The sequence below is a fragment of the Phyllostomus hastatus genome, unplaced genomic scaffold (assembly GCF_019186645.2).
Source record: "Phyllostomus hastatus isolate PE091 unplaced genomic scaffold, TTU_PhHast_1.1 phas_contig_65, whole genome shotgun sequence".
Lineage (NCBI taxonomy): Eukaryota > Metazoa > Chordata > Mammalia > Chiroptera > Phyllostomidae > Phyllostomus > Phyllostomus hastatus.
Window position 1 is genome coordinate 11,111,404 of NW_025333932.1, and position 21,891 is coordinate 11,133,294.

The window sequence follows — 21,891 nt, forward strand, 5'->3', positions numbered from 1 at the left end:
TGGTATTTGTCTTTCACTGACTGGCTTATTTCACTTAGCATAATAGTCTCCAGTTCCATCCATGCTGTCTCAAAGAGTAGGAGCTCCTTCTTTGTTTCTGCTGTGTGGTATTACATTGTGTAAATGTACAATAGTTTTTTGATCCACTCTTTTACTGTTGGGCACTTAGGCTGTGTCTAAACCTGGCGATTCCACTGTTGGGATTGTACCCTAAGAATCCTGAAACACCTATTTAAAAGAACCTAGGCACCCCAATGTTTATAGCAACATTATTTATAAATAATATTGAATTGCTCTTAACACAAGTTTTGATATAATGCTGCATTTAAGAATGTAGCCATTGTGGCTATTTGGGTCCTCTCTCTTTTTTTCTCAATGAGCCTTCTTAAAGGCTTGTCAATTTTGTTTATCTTTTCAAAGAACCAGCTCCTGGATTCATTGATCCTTAGAATTGTGCTTTTAGTCTCGATGTCATTTAATTCTGCTTTGATCTTGGTTATTTCCTTCCTTCTACTTGCTTTGGGCTGCCTTTGTTGTTGTTCCTCAAGTTCTTGTAGGTGTAGGGTTAGATTGTTTGTTTGAAATATTTCTATCTTTTTGAGGTAGGCCTGTATTGGTATGAACTTCCCTCTCAGGACTGCCTTGGCTGTGTCCCATAATTTTGGGTTGTTGTGAGTTCATTTTTGTTTGTTTCCAGAAACTTTTTGATTTCTTCCCTAATTTCATTCTTGATCCATTCATTGTTTAATAGCATGCTATTCAGTCTCCATGATTTTTAGTGTTTTGAGTTTTTTTCCTTGGGGTTGGTTTCTAGTTTCAGTCTTTTGTGGTTGGAGAAAATGCTTGATATGATTTGTTTTCCTGAGTTTGTTTGAAGCTTGTTTTGTATCCTATCATGTGGTCTATCTTTGAAAATGTTCCATGTGCATTTGAAAAGAATGTGTATTTTTGCTCTTAGTGATGAAAGGCTCTCTATATATATCAGTTAAGTTCATTTCATCCAGGGCATTGTTCAGGCAGCAGAAAGAAAGAAGGAGCTCCTACCCTTTGTGACAGCATGGATGCAACTGGAAAGCATTATGCTAAGTGAAATGAGCCAGGGGGTGAAAGACAAATACCATATGATCTCACCTTTAACAGGAATCTAATCAACAAAATAAGCAAAATATAACAAAGACACTGAAATTGAGAACAGGTTGACAGTGACCAAAGGGGAGAAGGGAGGGAATTTCAGGGGAAGAGTGGAAGGGTTTGAAGGAACTAGTATAAAGGACACATGGACAATAACAAGGTGGGGTAGAGATGAAAGGGAGGAAGGGAGGGCTGGGGGTGGGCTGGGATGGGGTAAAGGGCTGAAAACTACTTGAACAACAATTAAAATTAAAAAGAATTTTCTCAAATAAAATTATAAAAAAAGAATGTAACCATGATATCATATTACATTTTGATGAAAGATCTATTTGTATGAAATATAATTGATGCATTGAGAGCATTGTTTTTCAATATAAAAATATAAACAGAAAAATAAAGGGCTAAAATATTCTACTTGCTGGTATTTCTTTTCAACTCAATGACTAATTACTTAGATTATCTATTGTATTAGGTATATTTGCATCATTTTTCCTATTAATTTTAAAATAATTTTCATAATAATTTTATATTTACTGTACAGCTGCAAAGATACTACAGGGCATTTTTGTATACCTTTCATTGAATTTCCTCTAATATTAACATCTTACATTTCCTCTAATGGCACATTGTAAAAACTAAGAAATTAACATTGAAAATATTATTAACTACACTACAAACTTTATGCAGATATCCAGTAATATCTTTTGTTTGTTCCATGATCCAATCACATTCCGCTTAGACTTTTTGAACTATGTTGAGGACATAGAAGAAGCATTTGAGAGAATTCAGATCGAACAGACCTAGAGTTCAAGTTCTGGTAATGGCTGTCATCATGTACAGTTTTGGACAAGTAGGTAACTACACTGGGACTTGTTTTCTCCATTTGCAAACCATATTTATATAGAATGTTACTTCCTGACACATAAGTTCTCAGTATATGTTCAGTTCTTAGTGGGGTCTTAAGTTGTCTTTTCACAAACACTTAACTATCAGCTTCTAGCTTGTTATGGAGATTCCTAGCTCATACAAGGTTAAAATGGGCAGCACACGCTCAGATGCAGAATAAAGAATCAGGGTGATGGAAGTATGTGTGGTTGTAGCTTCAGTGGCCTGAGAAAATATTCATGGTGGTCACTTTACAAATTGAGCAAAGCTTTTTAACTGTACTGTGGAGAGTTTAATTGGCAATATGTCCTTTTATATGGCTTGAAATTCAGTATACATGGATAAACTACAAACAAAAGTGACAAAGTGAAGCATACTGCATAGTCCTATTGTGTTGAATAAAGTCCATGAGTAGTTCTGACTTTCAGTAATGATAATGACTTTCTTGGTGATTCAGAATTAAGACATTAGTTCTCTATCTCTTATTGTGTGTATACTACTTGGGTTAATTTTAGGTAAGTTGATTTCAAACACAAGAGAAATTACTTTCTATATTTTCTCTACATTATAGCTCCTTAAATAAATCATAAGTGTTTAAATTAACTGGATTTTATTTTTTTATTTCACACATGCTTCACCTGTATAAAAGTAAAATAGCTAAGGATTTTAAAACTTAGCTTACTTTTTTTAAGGTGTTATTTACTTTTAGAGATAGGGCAAGGGAAGGAGAAAGAGAGGAAAACATCAATGTGTGGTTGTCTCTGCACACCCCCTACTGGCAACCTGACCAGCAACCCAGGCATACGCCCTGACTGGGAATCAAACAGGAGACTCTTTGGTTTGCATGCCCACATTCAATCCACTGAGCTACGCCAGCTAGGGCTTAAAACTTAGCTTTCTAAGGCTACCCTGAAATGTCGCTTAAAATTAAATAATTTCTTTTTGGTTTCATCTCAAACCCCAAATTACATGAGTTCTAATAGTCTCTGACCCCTATTTTATAAATGTCAATATTTCTTAGGTCACAACTGAATAAGCAAAACTGTATTCTTGTTATTTTATAAATGAAGATTGTGTTATGATGAGATTTGTTCTTTCACATACTTTGTCATTTATCTATTGCAAATTAGAAAGAACTTATGAAGCAAGATGTTTAATAATATGGACTTGAATTATATCATTTTATTAGAGTAAAAATAAAATAATCACATATGATATGGAGAATCACTTGGTGATGCTAGTAACTTCATGCTCACTAGGTTCAAAGATTATTTTGTGTGTCTACTTGAGGGACAATATTGCAGACAATAGATGGAAGTTGCTACCTTAAGCATGAAATAATAGTGGTTAACATTAGAGAAGGGATTCATTGTTGCATCTAAGTAACTATTTTATTCATAATTCTAATATAATCATTAAGTAAGAAACCAGCCTTCATTTATCTGCAATATTACTATTATGCTAGCAATTTATTCAAAGATGCAGTTACAAGTTGAACCTGGAATTCCGCAGTGAAAATTGTTCTGCATAATGAATTGTAAGATTTCTGCTTTGAAGAAAAATACATATTTGCCTTCCATAAACTAGTAGTTATTACTTCAACATAGCTACCAATAAAAACAAATCTAGTTCCCCTTGTTTAACTGCTTAGTTTTACTTCTTTCCCTTTTTACTTCATCATAATAAATGTCTTTATTTCATGAATATCACCTGTATTTTAATATATACTTGAATTTCATCATATTAGTGTATATTTTTGAGTGATTTTTACTAGGTTCACAGAAAATTTTCCTATTTATTCAAAGATGTTGATTCTAACATATTTAATCAGAAAACTGTTATTATGATCAGTCTGTTATATATTGAGAATGACAATTAAGTGCTTCGGAATAATGAGTAGGTAGACATAAAAACAATATTATGAGAAATCACTGCCTAACACATATCAGAATAAAGGGTATAGGGACTGGTGAGTGAACTATCTGGAAATATTGGTTTAGGAAGAAGTAAAACATCATAGCATAAAGTCATAAAGAAACACCTAGTTCATCATCTCGAGACTGGAGAAGGTGAATGATTATGTTTTCTTCTTTATATTTTTTAATTTTTAAAATTTTTTCAATTGCTAGTTTGATCAATTCTTGTTTTTGTAAAGAAAATAATATTAAAATCATTCTACTTTCAACAGTGATTTGTGATTATATCAGAGATGCTTTCAAAAAGATTCATAAAGTTAAGAAATTGCATTACATTACTTTAAGAAAGGCTCTTCTATAATAGAAGATTCAATAGTCTATGTTTCTTTCCTTCCACACAATAATAGAAAAAGAAAAAAACAAACTTTTCTATGGCAATCAGTGATGATATTATTTCTTCATTCATTACTGTATCTGGCATATTTTCATCAGTACTTTACCAGCTGCTGTGGGCCCAGTGGTTAATAAAACAAATCCCTTAGTCCTTGACTTTGTTCATAATATGGAAGAAAAGGATTATGGCAGAATATATAAGATATTAAACAATATAACTACAATAAAATGTAACATACAAATATTAGTTGGTATGTTATAGTTTGTTTATATATAAATACAAGAAATAAAGGATATAATAGACTCTTCAAACTAATTCACATACACTTCTACTGTAGGCAAAATGATAGAGTCAGAATTCTCTGAATTGAACAAGATGTGATTAAATTTTTAAGGAAATATATGTGTGATTATTAAGAAGCAAATAGGAAAAGCAGAATTTGACTGAAGCTTGTTCACAGACTTATCTGAAGAGTGCAGGAAATGAAATGGAAGATTAGATCTGGACACAAGTTGTTTTCTTATTGTTGTTCAAATACAGTTGTCTCCATTTTCACCCCACCATGCTTCCCCACCCCACCCATCCCCACCTCCCACCCTTGAACCTATTCCTTTTGGCTTTGTCCATGGGTCCATCATACATGTTCCTTGATGGCTCTCCCCTATTATTCCCTATTATCTTTCTTCCCCTTCCTCTCTGGTTAATATCAGTTTGTTCTTTATTCAATGTCTCTGGTTGTATTTTCCTTGCTTGTTTGTTTTGTTGATTAGATTCCACTTATAGGTGAGATCATATGGTATTTGTCTCTCACCTCCTGGATTATTTCATTTAGCATAATACTCTCTTGTTCCATCCATGTTGTCATGAAGGGTAAACGCTCCTTCTTTCTTTGTTTCTGCTGCATACTATTCCATTGTATAAGTGTACCACATTTTTTTGGATCTACTCATTTAATGACAGGCATTTAGATTGCCGATGGGAATTTTCTAGGTCTGAATTCTCCCCTGACCAGTTCAAACCATCCTTGTCCCATTTTATTTGCACTTCCATGCTTTCCTGTTATACTTTGTAAACACAGCATTGTACTTATGTGCTTGGGCAGGGGCTCTCTCTCCTTGGCAAGGTCATGCTGTATCTACACTTTGCAACACAGGACTTAACATGGTGTAAGCAATAAATAAACATGCAACCAAGATTAATCAAGGACACTCCACATATACTGTGATTCCACTAAGTCTAAGAATCAACAACATACCTAGCTGCCTTTACTCTGAATCTGCTACCACTCAGACATTATTAAAGTATATTTTCCTATTAGAATTCCTTCAAGTAGAAAATAGAATGTGAAAACCATATAATCTGCTGATCAAATTTATCCATAAAGTATTTATATTGAAATAGTTTATCCATCAAGCACTTCTGAATTTAGTTCAGGTAAAGCAGATTGTAAGAGACCAAACATCTTTCAAGGACTAGATCTTGTTTTGAATCTGTGAAATCAAGACCAGATCCAGAAACGTTCTAGTGAAAAGATTATCACTCCTGAGAGCCCTGATTTTGATGCTACCTTTATCACATGTTTTGCTTTTTTAGATAAATATCTATTTTGAGAATCTGAAGAAAGCTATTGAAACTTTTATTAGGGAAAAAAAAAGTGTGCCTGAATTTATGGACATATGTACATTTAAATGTGTATGTTTGGAAGGATTTTATAAATTTTCTAATTGTAATCTACTGTAAACTCTTGATAAAATATCTTAGAAATGTTATCAGAATAAGACTATTTTTGAATTGATAAGTTTATCTTCCAAAACAGTAATGCCACAGGACTGTAGAACACAGTGCAAGTTTGAGGTTTGGAAGTTATCTTTCATGTTAAGAAACTAAGCAAGCAAGGCAGTGTGAATAATAAAAAATTGACATTTTTCATTTTCAAACTCTCCTCTTGCCAACAGTTAATACCACCTCCAATCTTAATTCAGCTAAAAACAGAATTTATAGGTTTTATTTATTAATACAGGCTGCATAAATTAGCCTAGGAAATAAATAATTTAAGTTCATTGAATGTGAAATTTATTAAATAATTTGAGCACAGATAGCTGCTATGGGCTGAATATATAAGCTGATGTCCTAACCACCAGCCTCAGAATGTGACTGAATGCAGAGAGAAGGATTTTAAAAGTAAAATCAGGTCACAGGAGTGAGCCCTAATACAAAGTGACTGGTGTCCTATTTATAAGAACAGAAAGGTTTAATGCACAGAAACATGGAGGAAAGATCATGTGAGGACACAGGAAGAAGGTGGCCATCTGTAAGCCAAGCAGAGAGGCCTTAGAAGGAAACTAACCCTCGATGAAGGACTTTCGGCCTCTGCAAAGGTAAAGAAATAAGTTTCTATTGTTTAAGCCACCCAGCCTGTATTTTTTTTGTTATGGCAGAGCTAGCAGAGTCAGATAATGCATTTCATTTTCCAGTGAATAACCTACTAAGGAAATGGTCATTACAAATGTTAATTAAGGGCCATTCTGTTACTATTTCTTGAGGACTTTTATGAATCAGCCTAGCATGTGTTTTCTTTGGTGGAATGGTTACTAATTGTAAATAATGTTAAATTTCACTCCCCAAAGATAGTGGAGCTCCTCCTGTAAGAATCAGAAGAACATGATGGACCTTCCCTGTACTGCGGGGGGTTTCTTACAGCGGCTAGATTTCCCTTGGATACAGTAGCTAGAGACACACTGAGAAATACAAAAGGAGGTTTATTTCTCTAGGGCCCAGGAAATACCTTTCTATGTGCAAGGAAAATTCAAAACATTACCATAGAAATTGACTAGAAAAAAATTACTAACCTTCTTTAAAGTTTCAAAACCACTTTCTTCACTGTTTTCTTATAGATTTATTCAGACAAATGGGAATATAGAGGACTTTCCAAATTTTCAATATTTCTTTAAATTTGACACTTCATGTTCTTTTAAATCTGTCCTCTAACTTATTTATGAAAGTGTCTTGAAATTTTTGTATCATTCCCTTTGCCTACATTCTACTCATATTATAGTGAGGTTAGTCTCTTTAAGTTCATTAATGTTTGTATTCAGAATAATCATTTTTTGATTTCCCGGTTGTAATCAAGGAGACTATACCATTTCTTAATGTCCATCAGTATCACATTTCTCTAACTTTTTATTAGTAACTGCTAAAGGGACTGAAATAGTGATGATTATAGTCTTTCAACACTATTCATCACTTAAGAAAACATTTTCAGGTGCAAGACCTTCTATTTTCTTTAGATTCTTTTCAAATACTGCATTCCAAAGAGTACTTTTTAAATTTTCCAGATGGGTTAAAAAGTCTACATTTAAAGTTTAAACCATGAATTGATTTAACAAATATTTACTGAATACTGATTTTCACATAAGGTACTGGGTTATGACATTGGGACATAGGAAACTACCCCAGGTTCTGCCCTCAACAGAAGGTACAACAAACTGGCTACCAGTATTTTAAAATACTGTGTAACTTTCAGATTGTGTGCCACATCACTGAAATTCAGGAAATGGCCTTCCTCAGTCATCTCTCTAGCCTTTTTTATAAACATTATGAGCTTTCGTGAAGCAGATGTTTTTAGAGTTGTCTTTATTTTCAAAGTATGTAGAGCATAAATATTCTAGTTCATCTATAGTTGCTAGTTACAGAAGATAATTATATTTTTATATTTTTTTCATTAAAAATGAACAATGTAATACCTTTCCTGTAGATTTTTATTTGGGATAAATGATCTTATACTTATGTGTGTGTATGAATGTGAGTACAATCTCTGTGTGTAAGTATTTCTGTTTGTTCACATTCACAAACTATATAGATAAATGTCTAGCAACTGACTCTCCAGGAAAAAGCCCTGATATGTAGTGTTACTAATTTCTAATTATCAACATAACTATGACACGATTAATTTCAAGTTATCAACATAACATCTCCCAGTTTGCAAAAATCTCTGGAAATCTAACAATTGGCTTTTGAAACATAGCACAAGCCCAGTCAAACAAACCACTTAGTTGTGATTCAGCCACTTAGTGTTTTCATTTGTGACACACTAAGTGTTTGATAAATTGTAGTTTTTGATTCATAACTGAAATGTACATGTTTAAATAGAAGGGATACAGTAAAAGTTATCTGCCCTTTCATTTGTTAATTATGGAGATTCTTTTATGGTTCTTCTCAACAGGTTGTAGGTGGGGTGCATAGCATTCAAAAATAGTTTCTTCAATAATTAAATATAATATAAAAAGTTCTAAATTCTTAAATGGTGCAAGGTTGACATAAATATTAAGTAAACTTTACAGCCAAAAAATAAGTCTTTGTAGAGTTTTTAGTATTTTTGTCCAGATTTCAGACTCAACCCTGTCATGAGTGCTGTTTAAAACAGGTTATAATGTAGGACCATTAGATAGCTTTGTTAGCACTACAAAGTCCATTGTACACAGTCATATTGCCAGAAGAAGTGTGGATAATTGAGTTTTTGTTTAAGCAGGTACAAAATGGCAATGGTAAGGTTTCATATAAGAAACAGGTTTAGCGACAGGCAGGGTTGGTTTAAGAAAAACTGACAGTTGACAAAAATACAAGTGTATCCTATAACCTAATTATTTTATTTTGGCTCTTGGTTTTCACTAACAGTACATATGAAAAAATTTTAAACTGAAAGAAACAACCGTATCCCTTGGAAAAATTTGTATTATCTGTTCAAGATACACTTGTATGTTTATAAAGATGTGAATAATAGGGTCAAGGTGAGGAGGTTTCTGCCAAGTAGGAGTCAATTTGGTTTTCAAGCTGTAAACTTTTGGGGTCAGTTGTATTAGTATCAGAGGTTAGAAATTTAAAGTTTTAGCAGTTTAACCTAATGCATAGAAATGGAAACAGAAAGGCTGCCAAGGTGAAGAGACAAAAAAAAATGTCCCAAATGAAAGAACAGAACAAAACTTCAGAAAATAACTAAACAAAATGAAGACAAGCAATTACTAGAAGCAGAGTTCAAAACACTGGTGATAAGGATGCTCAATGAACTTAGTGAGAACTTCAGAAACATAAAAAAAGACGTGTAAACCATAAAAACCATCAGAAATTAAGGATAAACTAATGGAAATGCAGAATAATTTACAGGGAATCAACAGCAATGTTGGTGAAGCTAAGGATGAAGTCAGTGAATTGGAATATAAGGAAGCAAAAACCACTCAATCAGAACAGCAAAAAGAAAAAAAAAATTTTCTCAAAAAATGAGGCTAGTGTAAGGAGCCCATGGGACAACTTCAAGCATACCAATATTTGCATCATAGGGATACTGGAAGAAGAGATAACAAGAAATTAAAAACTTATATGAAAAATAATGACAAAAATCTCCTATCCTTGTGAAAGAAATAGATATACAAGTCCAAGAAATGTAGAAAGTGCCAAGAAAAGATGAACCTAAAAAGGTCTGCACCAAACATATCATAATTAAATGCAAGAGGTTAAAGACAAAGAGAGAAACTTAAAAGCAACAGAAGAAAAACAATTAGCTACCTGTAAGGGAGTTCCCAAAAACTGTTAGCTGATTTCTCAACAAAAATATTGCAGGCCAGAAGGAATTGACAAGAAATATTCAAAGTGATGAAAAGCAAGGACCTACAACCAAAATTAGTCTATCCGGTAAAGCTATCATTTAGAATCAAGGACATATAAAAAGCTTCACAGAGAAGAAAAAGTTAAAGGCATCTATTACAACTAAACCAGTATTACATGAAATGCTAAAGAGTCTCCATTAAGAAGAAGGAGAAAAAAAATCTGAACAGTAGTAATAAATACATATCCACCAATAATTGAATCTAAAAAAAAAATAACAAACAGGACAGAAACAGACTCATAGATGCACAGAACATTTTGATCATTGCCAGATGGGAGGGATGTTGAGGGGTTGGGTGACAGAGGTGAAGGGAATGAGAAGTATAGACTGCTTGCTGCAGAAGAGTCATGAAGATGAAAAATACAGCATAAAAAATATAGTCAATAATATTCTAGTCCTGGTCAGTTAGTTGGAGAGTGGTCCCATAATTGAAGTGTTGTGGGTTCAATTCCAACTCAGGGAACACACCTAAATTGTAGGTCCAGTCCTCCATCCAGGAACATACAATCCCAGGTCCAGGTACGTACGGGAGGCAACAAATCAATGCTTTGCTTTCAATCAGTGTTTCTCTCTCCCACTTCCTCGAAAATGAAAAATGTTCTTGAGTGAGGCTAAAAAAAGAATTAAAATATTCTAATAACTAGGAATGGTATCAAATAGGTGTGAGATTTATTGGGATGATAATAAGTTATATACTGTCAAATCATGAGAATGTACATCCAAAACTAATATAATATTGTTTGTCAAATTAAACTGAAAAATAAAAAAATGTTTAAAGTAAACAAAAAGTTTGACCTTGTGTGAGAAAAAATCAAATCTGAATTGTGCATTGGGTTGGAATTGGGACCGTGAACACTGCAGGGCAGCAGGGATATCATGTACCCTCAGGTCTCAGTTCATAGATTCTCTCTTCACAGAATTGTTCCCCGATACTCCTGGTCAGGGCTCCCCTCATCTATGGACCTATGAACAATTGCATTTATTGCTTTAATTGCATTAATTGAACCTCATTAGAATAAATTTTATACCATGTATCTTATGAACTGGAGTGGATGCCTAGGGAGAAAAGGCTGCCTGTATGGGAAGTATGGATCAAGATTTTTTCTAGTTGGGAGCTCAGAAGGTAGGCCAATGGGAAATCTTAGCACTCTGCTCTCCTTCCCTTCCTAGGTTCCCCGCAGAGTTCACATCTGTTCTCTTGAAGATATGCAACTGGTGAGGTTGGTGTCTGACTGATAACAGCACAGCACAAACCAGTGTCAGGAAAGGAGTAGGCTAAACAGGTACTGTCCTTCAGTATTCATTTCCCATGTGCTTCCCTGAACCTCAAGGCTCATGTATTAAAATGTAGTGGCCTATCTGCTCTGTCTGCTGCTTTTTCCTTGTGGTCTACAGGAAAAACCTTATCCTAAATATCAAATAATGGAGGCATTAGCAATGATTCTCCATGCCTGGGACCCCCTGCCTAACAGACAATGTTTAAATACTTCTTTTTTAAATTGAATTTATTGGGGTGATATTGGTTCACAAAATCATACAGATTTCAAGTACACAACTCAACAAAACATCACCTGCCCACTGTATCATGCCCGTTGCCTAATGCAAAGTCCCTTTCTATCCCCATTTTCCCTCCTTTTCCCAACTTGATCTACCCCCATCCTACTTTTGCTCTATTATCACACTGTTGTTCATGTCCATGTGATATATACATATATATATATACATATATATATGTATATGTGTGTGTGTGCATGTGTGTGTGTGTATAGATGGATAGATAGATGATAGGTAGATAGATGGATAGATAGATAGATACATATAGTCTGGCACAAATAGCACACCTTTTTTATTACAAAATGTTTTATTATAAAATCATCAGTGACCAGGCAATTCCACTGCTGGGTTTATACCCTAAGAACCCTAAAACACCAATTCAAAATACCTATGCACCCCAGTGTTCATAGCAGCACCATTTACAATAGTCAAGTGTTGGAAGCAACCTAAGTGCCCATCAATAAATAAGTGGATCAAAAAACTATGCTACATTTATATGATGGAATACTGTACCACAGAAACAAAGAAGGAGCTTCTATCATTTGTGACAGTGTGGATGGAACTGAAGAGCATTAAGCTAAGTGAAGTAAGCCAGATGGTGAAAGACAAATACCATATGATCTTACGTATAAGTGGAATCTAATGAATAAGACAAATAAGCAAGCAAAATATAACCAGAAACATTGAAATTAAGAACAAACTGACAGTAATCAGAGGGGAGGTGAAAGAGGATAATGAGGGGGAAAGAGGGAAGGGTTTTCAGGAACATGTATGAAGGACACATGGACAAAATCAAAGGGAGTTAAGATCAAGGGTGGGAAGTGGGGATGGCTGGGGGTGGGGGAGTATTAGGGGGAAATGTAGACAACTGTACTTGAGCAACACTAAAAATGTGAAAAAATGCAAAATGCTTTATTACAAATTCTCCAAGTATGTAATTCTGTAACATAGCAATATGATACTTAAGCACACCAGATGACATTTCAGGTAAAATGTTCAAATTAAAACTATAAGTTATTTCATCTATATCATTACCCTACCAACCACACTCAAGCAGGCCTTACTTCTGCTGGACTTTGATTAAAGAAAAATAAATTAAAATTAAAATTAAATAAATATACATATAAATAATATAAATATAATATTGCTTAATGCTTTCACCTTATTTCATCTAACCCCTCAACCCTCTCTCCTCTGACAGTTGTCAGTCTGTTCCATGTATCCATGCCTCTATTTCTTCTTAACACACTAGGAAAAAACAAAAGTCTAGTCTGTTTTTCAGCCTTTGCATGACATGTATCATACAAAGTAACTGATGCACTAAGGAAATGTGAGCTCCCACATAAAAATCCTGGACATCTGTGGAATGCAATCAAAGTGTAAGAGACATACCATGGTGACTTACATTTAGTGACTGGTAAAATTAATTGAAGAGATGCAATAACCTAAAGTAAGTGTATCTGATGTATGTGAGGCAGGATATTAATATGTAACAAGAACAAGAATTTTTCAAAAAGAACTGGGTAGAAATGTTAGGTCTGAAAAATATGAATTTAAAATTAAACTGTTTAAAATTTCAATATATGGTCACAAATGAGAGGCGCTATAGTTTACTTTGGGTATTCCTTCATTACCCCTCTAGATCCACCCTCCACAGCCATTCACCTTGCACTTACCCATACATCATATGTTCAGACAATGCCTTGTCCTCTTACTTTCTGTCAGTCAATGGGTTGTACAGCAGATCAGAGGACGAGCTCATTCACTCATTCCTAGGGTCATTCACTGCTTGGAAGACTCTTTCAGTGGCTGGTTCTCTCCATGGAATTACATCCAGTTTTGCAAACTGCTCCCTCACCTTGTTGGCAGGTGTACAGTAGTAACAGATATTACTCACCCCACCTCCCATGGGCTGCTTCAGTGCCCTTTATTGTTTCCCTTTACCCTGAGCACAGCTCTAAAAATGATTCCTTCATTCTACTCTTTCTGTCACCTCTCTTGAAGGGGTAATTATCTGCTTCTGGAATATTGACTACTATATTACTTTGTCATCAGTGGCCCAGGAACCAGGCCTTGAAAATAGAATTTTTACATATATAAAGAGTTGGATGGACTACCCCTTACTTGAGACAAATAGAGAACCATAAACCATCCATCTCATGCAATGAAAAGATATGTAGGTCAGCAGTGATGGAAGACAGGGTAACTCATGCACACAGGTGTTACAGTAACACAGATTCTCTGGAATGATTCACTCATTGGTAACTTAGCCTATAAAGCAAGTCAAAAACCATGGTGGGAAGAGACAATAAAGCTCCTGGGGAAAGTCATGTACTCACCCAATGATAAGACATGCATTCTCATTGAATTTGATTATTTGTAGGATCAAACTCAAGGGAGCCCTTTGGTGCTAATTTTAACTGTCATTCTAGAGTTTTTTTTTTTTTCCCTTTACTAGGGAAAATCAGAGAACTCCTTTTATTCTTCTACTGACTTAGAAAATATATTTTTGATTCCCATCAGCATAGAAAATAGGAAACAGTTTGCTTTCTTGCATTAGGGGTTGCAGAGATGAATCTGCTTTCAGATCCATCATTTCATTTAAGTCTCCTCTCTTCATATTACAGGTTGGGAACCTGCATCATTTTTTAAATCAAGACAAACCACTCTGGACACAGAAGTGGTGACAGTAGCCTACATTTTATGGACTCAATTCTATGAAGTCATTGCAGTTTTTTTAATGAAAAATCAAGCAGAGAGACTGGTCTAGGGGTTTGGGCACCTCCATGTCTCTGAGAAAACTTCCTACTCCCTCTCTCCCAAGTTATAATGCACATAAAATCCTCTTTCATTAAGGCATTTGACCAATGAATGAATCTGCTTTAGAGTTTTCCACATAGTTATTCATTATGTCCAAAGTGAGGCTGACTTTCCCAAATTGCTTTCAGAAGAAAATAGTCACAATAGAGAAATATTTAAATCTATATGTAGAATGAAACTTATTTTGTTTTATGGAATACTCTCTTATTTGGAGAATACAAGAAGTAATTGTCTAAGTTCACATACATCTATCATTTAACAAATATCACAGAGAAAGACTGTCTCTTAACTGCATTGTCTATTCTTTAATGAGAACATTTTAATTCCAAAAAGAACTGAACCAGCTAGTTAAGACAAAACAAACAAAATTATTACATAGAAACTGAAATTTTTATTATTAAACATATAGTCTTATTCAAACTACGGACTCTGAGGTGAAAATTTTGTGTACTGTATTAATGATCAAAAGGGTTTTCTTCTTCATCCTTATTTTAACGAATGCCACAAACTATTACATATTTATCCCCAAACTACATACTATTTCTACAATGTATTTCCTATGTTAATATAAATAAAACATGGCAGATGAAACATTGTTAAGGTTTATATTGTAAATACTCTTTGACTTCTGCATTTGAGAAAGTTCAGTCAATGCTCCATGAGGCAAATGATTCTATCTGTCAGCTTACCATACATATCTAGGAATAATGAATACATCAGGTGATGACCTCCAGGAGTATTCTTCTGATTTGTTCCATTTCACAGCTTACTGGGATTATGCCCCATTAGGCACATCATGAGATGTGTTGTTTCATCTCATGAGTTTTGCAGAAGATGGAGACATGAGGAAAATGGAAAAATAGAAAAAAAGATGGATTTTCCAGTATATAAAATATACTGGTTAAAGACCAAATACACTGAAAAAGAAGCAGATCCAATAGGTTTTTCCAAATTTCTGTGATTTGATCCTAGTATTCATTTGCTCTACTCCTATTTGAATTCATCTTGAAGATTACAAAAGCTGGTGGTCCAGTTTAATCTTTTTCTTTTTTTCTTTCTTTCTTTCTTTCTTTCTTTCTTTCTTTCTTTCTTTCTTTCTTTCTTTCTTTCTTTCTTTCTTTGTTTTAGGTATTTATAGTTGTTGCTGCTTTCTGTTATTTAGAAAATCAATCTCACTATAAAAATAAATACACTATATAAAAATACTTTTAAGAATTATTAAATTCAATAGGACTTACTGCATCAGTGCCTTAAGTACAAATGTATCATCCCAATAATATGTTTACTATTTTTAGAAGCTAAAGTAATCTATTCTGGTTTGTTTTGTTTGCCTCTTGCTATCCTCTCTTTGTTGATGTATGTATTTCCCATGCCTTTTGTTTGTTCCTTTGATTTGTGATGAGTTCCTAAAGTGAAGTGTATTAGAAGCCAATAAAATTAGATGATACAGCTCCTAAGTAGAATAAATCAGAAAAGAGAACATGGTGGAATCAATGGGGCTTTGCCACATGGCTTTATCTCTCAGTTTCTCATACTAAATTTCTTACCTGTTTCCACTTTTCAGCAAAAGACCCACGGTACTGAACCCAGTGTTAGTCTTGGCCAATAAGAGAAAATTTAGCTTGTAGAAATCAATGTTTTATTTTCTAGCACTATGTCTTGAAAGCATTATTATTATCATAATGTACAAGTTGGTAGTTTTGGACCACTTGTTAACCAGGTATATGAATGTCATTCAACTTTAGCTTTTGAGTCTTGATGCTTATTCTTTGAATTCCCCAAATACACTATATTAAGAATATATATTATAGTCATGAATGTAAATGGGATAAATCCATGTAAACTTATTGAAATTGGATTCAAAAGTAGATCCCAATGTGACTTTATAGAAAAAGTAAATCTGAAAAGTGATAAAAGAAATCAAACTGAAAGTGTTTGAAAAATAAAATAATAAAAAATAATATGTTGGGAATTTTTTAAAGAAAGAAAACCATAGTTATGACATTATTATTTCTGAAAAACAGGAAGACAAATAAAACTTTCTTTTTATTTCATGGAACTAGTCTCAAACTGAAATGTAAACACGATACTTCTAAAAAAATGAGAGAGAGGAATGAATTAGAAAACAGTAGAAATATTTTTAAAAAGTTGATTTGCGATCCATAGGACAATATGAAAAGTATAACATATGTTTGATTGGAGTGTTTGTCAGTAGCAGTAAAGAGAAATAACAAAGCCTCCCAAACATGTGAAGGGATAATAGCTAAAAACTTACTAAACCTAAAGAAAAACAGTGAATGATAAGTCCATGACGTGTGTGAAACCCCAAGCTTGACAATAAAAAAAAATGAGATGCAGATAAAAAAAATCCTAAAGGAAGGCAGAGGAAAAATAAATAATATATCCATGTACTTATGTTATAAAGCAAATTATGCACAGATGGTGAAATCATTTCTCCAATATAAATTTAGGCTAAATCTTCACATGATTTGATTAACATAAAAAAAGTGAAAGCATGTCAATCTTTGTTTGCTACCAGCTATAGTGTAAAAATATGTGGAGTTATCAGAAAATGATGCTATTAAACACTATACCTGAGAAAGAAAAATAATATATCTCATGCTGGGAAAGGTGTATCATCCCATAGATGAAAAGTGTTATGAATATACATTGGACCCAAGTATAATATCTGTCTTATCAATCAATATTGGGAGCTGGAAATAGATTTTTAGCTCTGTGCCTAAAATATCCTGTGTAACTCAACACAGACAGCAGAAGTTGAAGTAACTCTTGGGCACAAAAACCCTTGCTGGTGGTGATCTTACAGACTCAACCAAGGGAGAGATTTCCTCTCTCCTGCTATCACAGCTGTCATATCTGCCTGTGTTTATTTTTGAAATAAATCATTGTATTTTGCCACATCTCAGCACCATTCATACAAGAAATAATTACAGAGGATTGTTTAATTCACCAAGAGAAACAGAACCTCGATAAATGATTCTCCAACTGTTAAATCAATGAGTAAGATTGAATCCCTATTAACTCTATAGACAAATTTCCAAAATGGAGGATGTGGTCACACATTTCAGCAAAATACAGTTGAGTCTTAAACAATTTGGGAGTTAGAGCCACCAACTCCATGCAAAGCTTAAGTTGTCCCTCAGTGTCTGCCAGGATTGGTCCCAGGACCTTCTTGGATACCCAAATCTGCCAGTGCTAAAGTTGTAGTTCAATGCATGCAGGTGGCCCTAAACACCCATGAACTTTCAAATACAGATTAAAAAACAAGATCAGGAATTAGACAAGGGTGTCTGCTTTCACTACTCTTACTCAACATAGTATTGGAAGTCCTAGCCACAGTGATCAGACAAGAAAAAGAAATAAAAGGCACCCAAATTGGAAAGGAAAAAGTAAACCTGTCATTCACAGATCACATGTTAATGTACATAGAATACCCTATAGTCTCCACCAAACACTTAATCTAATAAGTGAATTTGGCAAAATAACACGATACAAAGTCGATATTCAGAAATTGATGGCATTTTTGTACACCAGCAATGAGCTATCAGAAAGAGAAAGTAGGGAAAAATCCATTTACTATAGCAACAATAAAAATTTATTCCTAAAGTACCTAGGAATAAACTTAATCAATGAGATAAAAGACTTGTACTCATAAAACTATGAAACACTGAATAAAAAAATTGAGGAAGATACAAATAAATGGAAGCATACACAGTGTTCATGTATTGGAAGAATTAATGTCATTAAAATGTCTATACTATTCAAAGCAATCTGTATATTTAACACAGTACATATTAAAATACCAATAGCATAGTTTATACACCTAGAATAAATATTTCAAAAATTTATACAGAACAAAAAAGGCCATGAATAACCTCAGCAAACTAGAGAAAGAAAAACAAGGTAGGAGAGATCACAATACCAGATATCAAAATATACTACAAGGCCACTGTAATCAAAATAGTCTGGTACTGGCATAAGAACAGATACATAGATCAATGGAACAGAATAGAGAGCTCAGAAATAAACCCATGTCTCTATGCTTAACTACTTTTTGACAAATGAGTACAAGTGTATAATGGAGTAAAAAGTGTCTTCAATAAATCATGTTGGGAGAGCAGGACTGGTATGTGAGAAAAATGAAACTAGACCACCAACTTACATTCACACCAGAATAAACTAAAAATGAATAAAGGACTTAAACATGAATCATGATACTATAAAAGTCCTAGTGGAAAACATAAGCAGTAAAATTTCAGACATACCATGTAGCAATATTTTTGCTGATATATCTCCTAGGGCAAGGAAAATAAAGGAAAAAAATAAACAAATGGAACTACATCAAATTAAAAAGCCTCTGCATGGCTAAAAAAATCATTATCAGAATGCAAAGGGAACTGACCATATAGGAGAACAAATTTGCCAATGATATATTAGACAAGGATTTAATTTCCAAAAGATATAAAGAACTCCTACAACTCAACACCAGGAAGATAAACAGTCCAATTAAAAAAATAGGCAAATTACCTGGATAGACAATTCTCCAAGGAAGACATATAGATGCCCATAGATATACGGAAAGATGCTCTACATCATTAGCCATCAGATGATGCAAATTGAAACCATAATGGGATATCACCTCACACATGTCAGAATGGCCATCATTAATAAATCAACAAACAACAATTTCTGGCAAGGATGTGGACAAAAGTGAACCCTAGTACACTGTTGATGGAAATGCAGTGGTGTAGCCACCAGGGAAAACAATATGGAATTTCCTAAAAAAATTAAAAATTGAACTGCCTTTTGACCCAGCCATTCAATTGCTGGAAATATACCTTAAGAATCTCGAATCACTGATTCAGAAGAACTTATGCATCCCTAGATCATAGCAGTGCTATTTATAATAGCCAAGTGCTGGAAACAGCCTAAGTTCCCCTCAATAAATGTGTGGAACATTTGAAAAACTGTGGTACATTTACATGATGGACTACTACACAGCAGAAAGAAAGAAGGAAGTCCTACCTCTTGGGAAAGCATGGGTGGAACTGAAGAATATTATGCCAAATGAAATCTGCCAGTAAGTGAAAGGAAAATACCATCTGATCTTACCTATAAAGGAAATCTAATGTACAAAATAAACTAACAAGCAAAATAGAGCCAGACTCATGGAAACAAGGAACAGACTGACAATGACCAGAGGAGCAGTGGGAGGGAGATAATGGTAGAATGGAGTTGAAGGGAGTAGCCAAAGAACATGTATGAATAACCCATGTGCATGGGCAATGTTGTAGAGACTGACTGTGGGAAATGGGCCAGGCGGAGGAAGGCCAAGGGGGAAAAATTGGGACTACCATAATAGAATAATACTAAAAAATTAAAAATAAAACAAAACAAATTTATTTAGTTAATACCAGATAAATTTTAAAAATATAAACAGTACAGGTATTTATTGAAAAAAAATCTGCCTGTAATTGGACCTGTGCCTTTCAAAACTGTGTTGTGTGTGCAAGGGTCAACTAGACTACTTCTTCATGTCAGTTTCTATCATCACTTGACAGGATCATTGCAATAGCCATTGAACTGCTGTTCTCTCTGCACACATTATTGCTTCTTCTGACCAAAATAAAAATAACTTTTCAAAGTTCATTTTTGGTTTATGGCCTAAATTCTTACTGTGTTTCTGATCTTTTAATTTACTCGGGACCACTGCACTGTGGAAGGTTACAGAACACAGGAAACTAAACACCTGGGCCAAGCAACTATTGTTCTCCTGAGATACGGTAAATGTATGGGCTGGGCCACATACACTGTGATCCAGGCTCAAACAAGCACATTAGCCTAAATTCCAAACACCAGAGACCAAAATCAACTGTCTCCAATAAGGGAACACCTCAGTCTTGGAAGCTTTATTGTGTTATTTTGCATGGGACATTCTCTGTACTAATTTGTTGTGGTAATAAAGTAATTAGCAAAACAGCTTACATTACATATTTTCTATTCCACACCTCTCGGCTCCATGTTTTTTCTCCTCAAAATACACTTCTGTTTTTTAAAGATTTTATTTATTTATTTTTAGAGAGGGACAGGGAGAGAGAGAGAGAGAAACATCAATGTGTGGTTGCCTCTCACACGCCCCCTACTGGGGACCTGGCCTGCAACCCAGGCATGTGCCCTAGACTGGGAATTGAACTGGTGACCCTTTGGTTCTCAGGCTGGCACTCAATCCTCTAGACACACTAGTCAGGAAAATACACTTCTTTAAACAAATATGTTTTATAAGTGTAAACAAATATTTTGTATGAGTCAATCTCTGCCAACCTTTCTACTGTCTTCTTTTCTCTTTTTCTATGTTCTAATGTATTCTGACAAAGTTGCTATGTGTTTACTGAACACTTAGTATCCAAAGGGCTTATAATAGAATAAAGATAAGATGGTCACAAAATTGTTTATGTTTGAGTCCAGGTTTCCTGATTGATTAGCTGTAGAACAGGCAAGTTTTTTTCATACCTTCCTGTGTGTAAAATTGGCAATGACAATCAGAGAGTCAGCATTTGGATAAATGAGAGATTGCTTGTTAAAAATTATAAAAATATTTATAGCATATAGAAATGTTAAATATTATTGTAACTGAACTGGTAACTCTGTGGGGTAATCAGTTCTGTGCCACTATAAGAAGAGAGTAGAGATTTGTAGAATAGAGAAAATTACCACTATGGTTAAGAAAATTGAACCAGGTGACCTCAAAGATAGTCATAATTCAAAGAATCTTGTATTCTCTGGATAAATGTTCTAAATTAAAGTATTGTCTTTTGTTGAATAGAATGTAATTATAATATAGTTAGCTAAATATAGATTTGTAAAATTACTTAAAGAATCATAATTCAAGAAGTTTCCAGTTTAGTGGAGTGAATACCATAGATTTTAGTGGGTTCTAGTAAATTGTCCTAATTACACATACATGTGAAGGGAAAAATCCACAGTGTTCTGCCTTATCATAGGTCCTTAATAAATACTTGTTGAATTATTGAATATAAGATGAACTGTGAGTCACATCATTGAATTGTACTTCTTACTTCCAGTACTGTAATATATGTTATTTTCCCCATTTTGGATTCTGAAACAATAGGCCAATACTACTTGCACTTAGGGTTTAGACATTTTACACTGAAGTCAGTCTGAAGCTCAATAACCTTTTTGAGAGAAAACAACCAGAAATAAATTGTTACAAAACCAATTTCCCCCAAAGAAAAGCTATTAAGTTACTATGTAGCAAAGCCTACTCAAAATACCAGTGCAAGGTTGGATCACAGTAAAGCTGTATCCCACTGGAGGTCAAGTTTGCTGTTTCTAGAAGTTGTTTATTCACCTTATTGAAAGCTTGCAAGGTAATAGTGGACCCTAATCCATTCTGTCCTTATATGAGAATATGAAATTCCACTTTATTTGACATTCTATTTATAAAACTTTACTATGTAAACATTTTAAAATTGGATATTCTACCCAAAAGA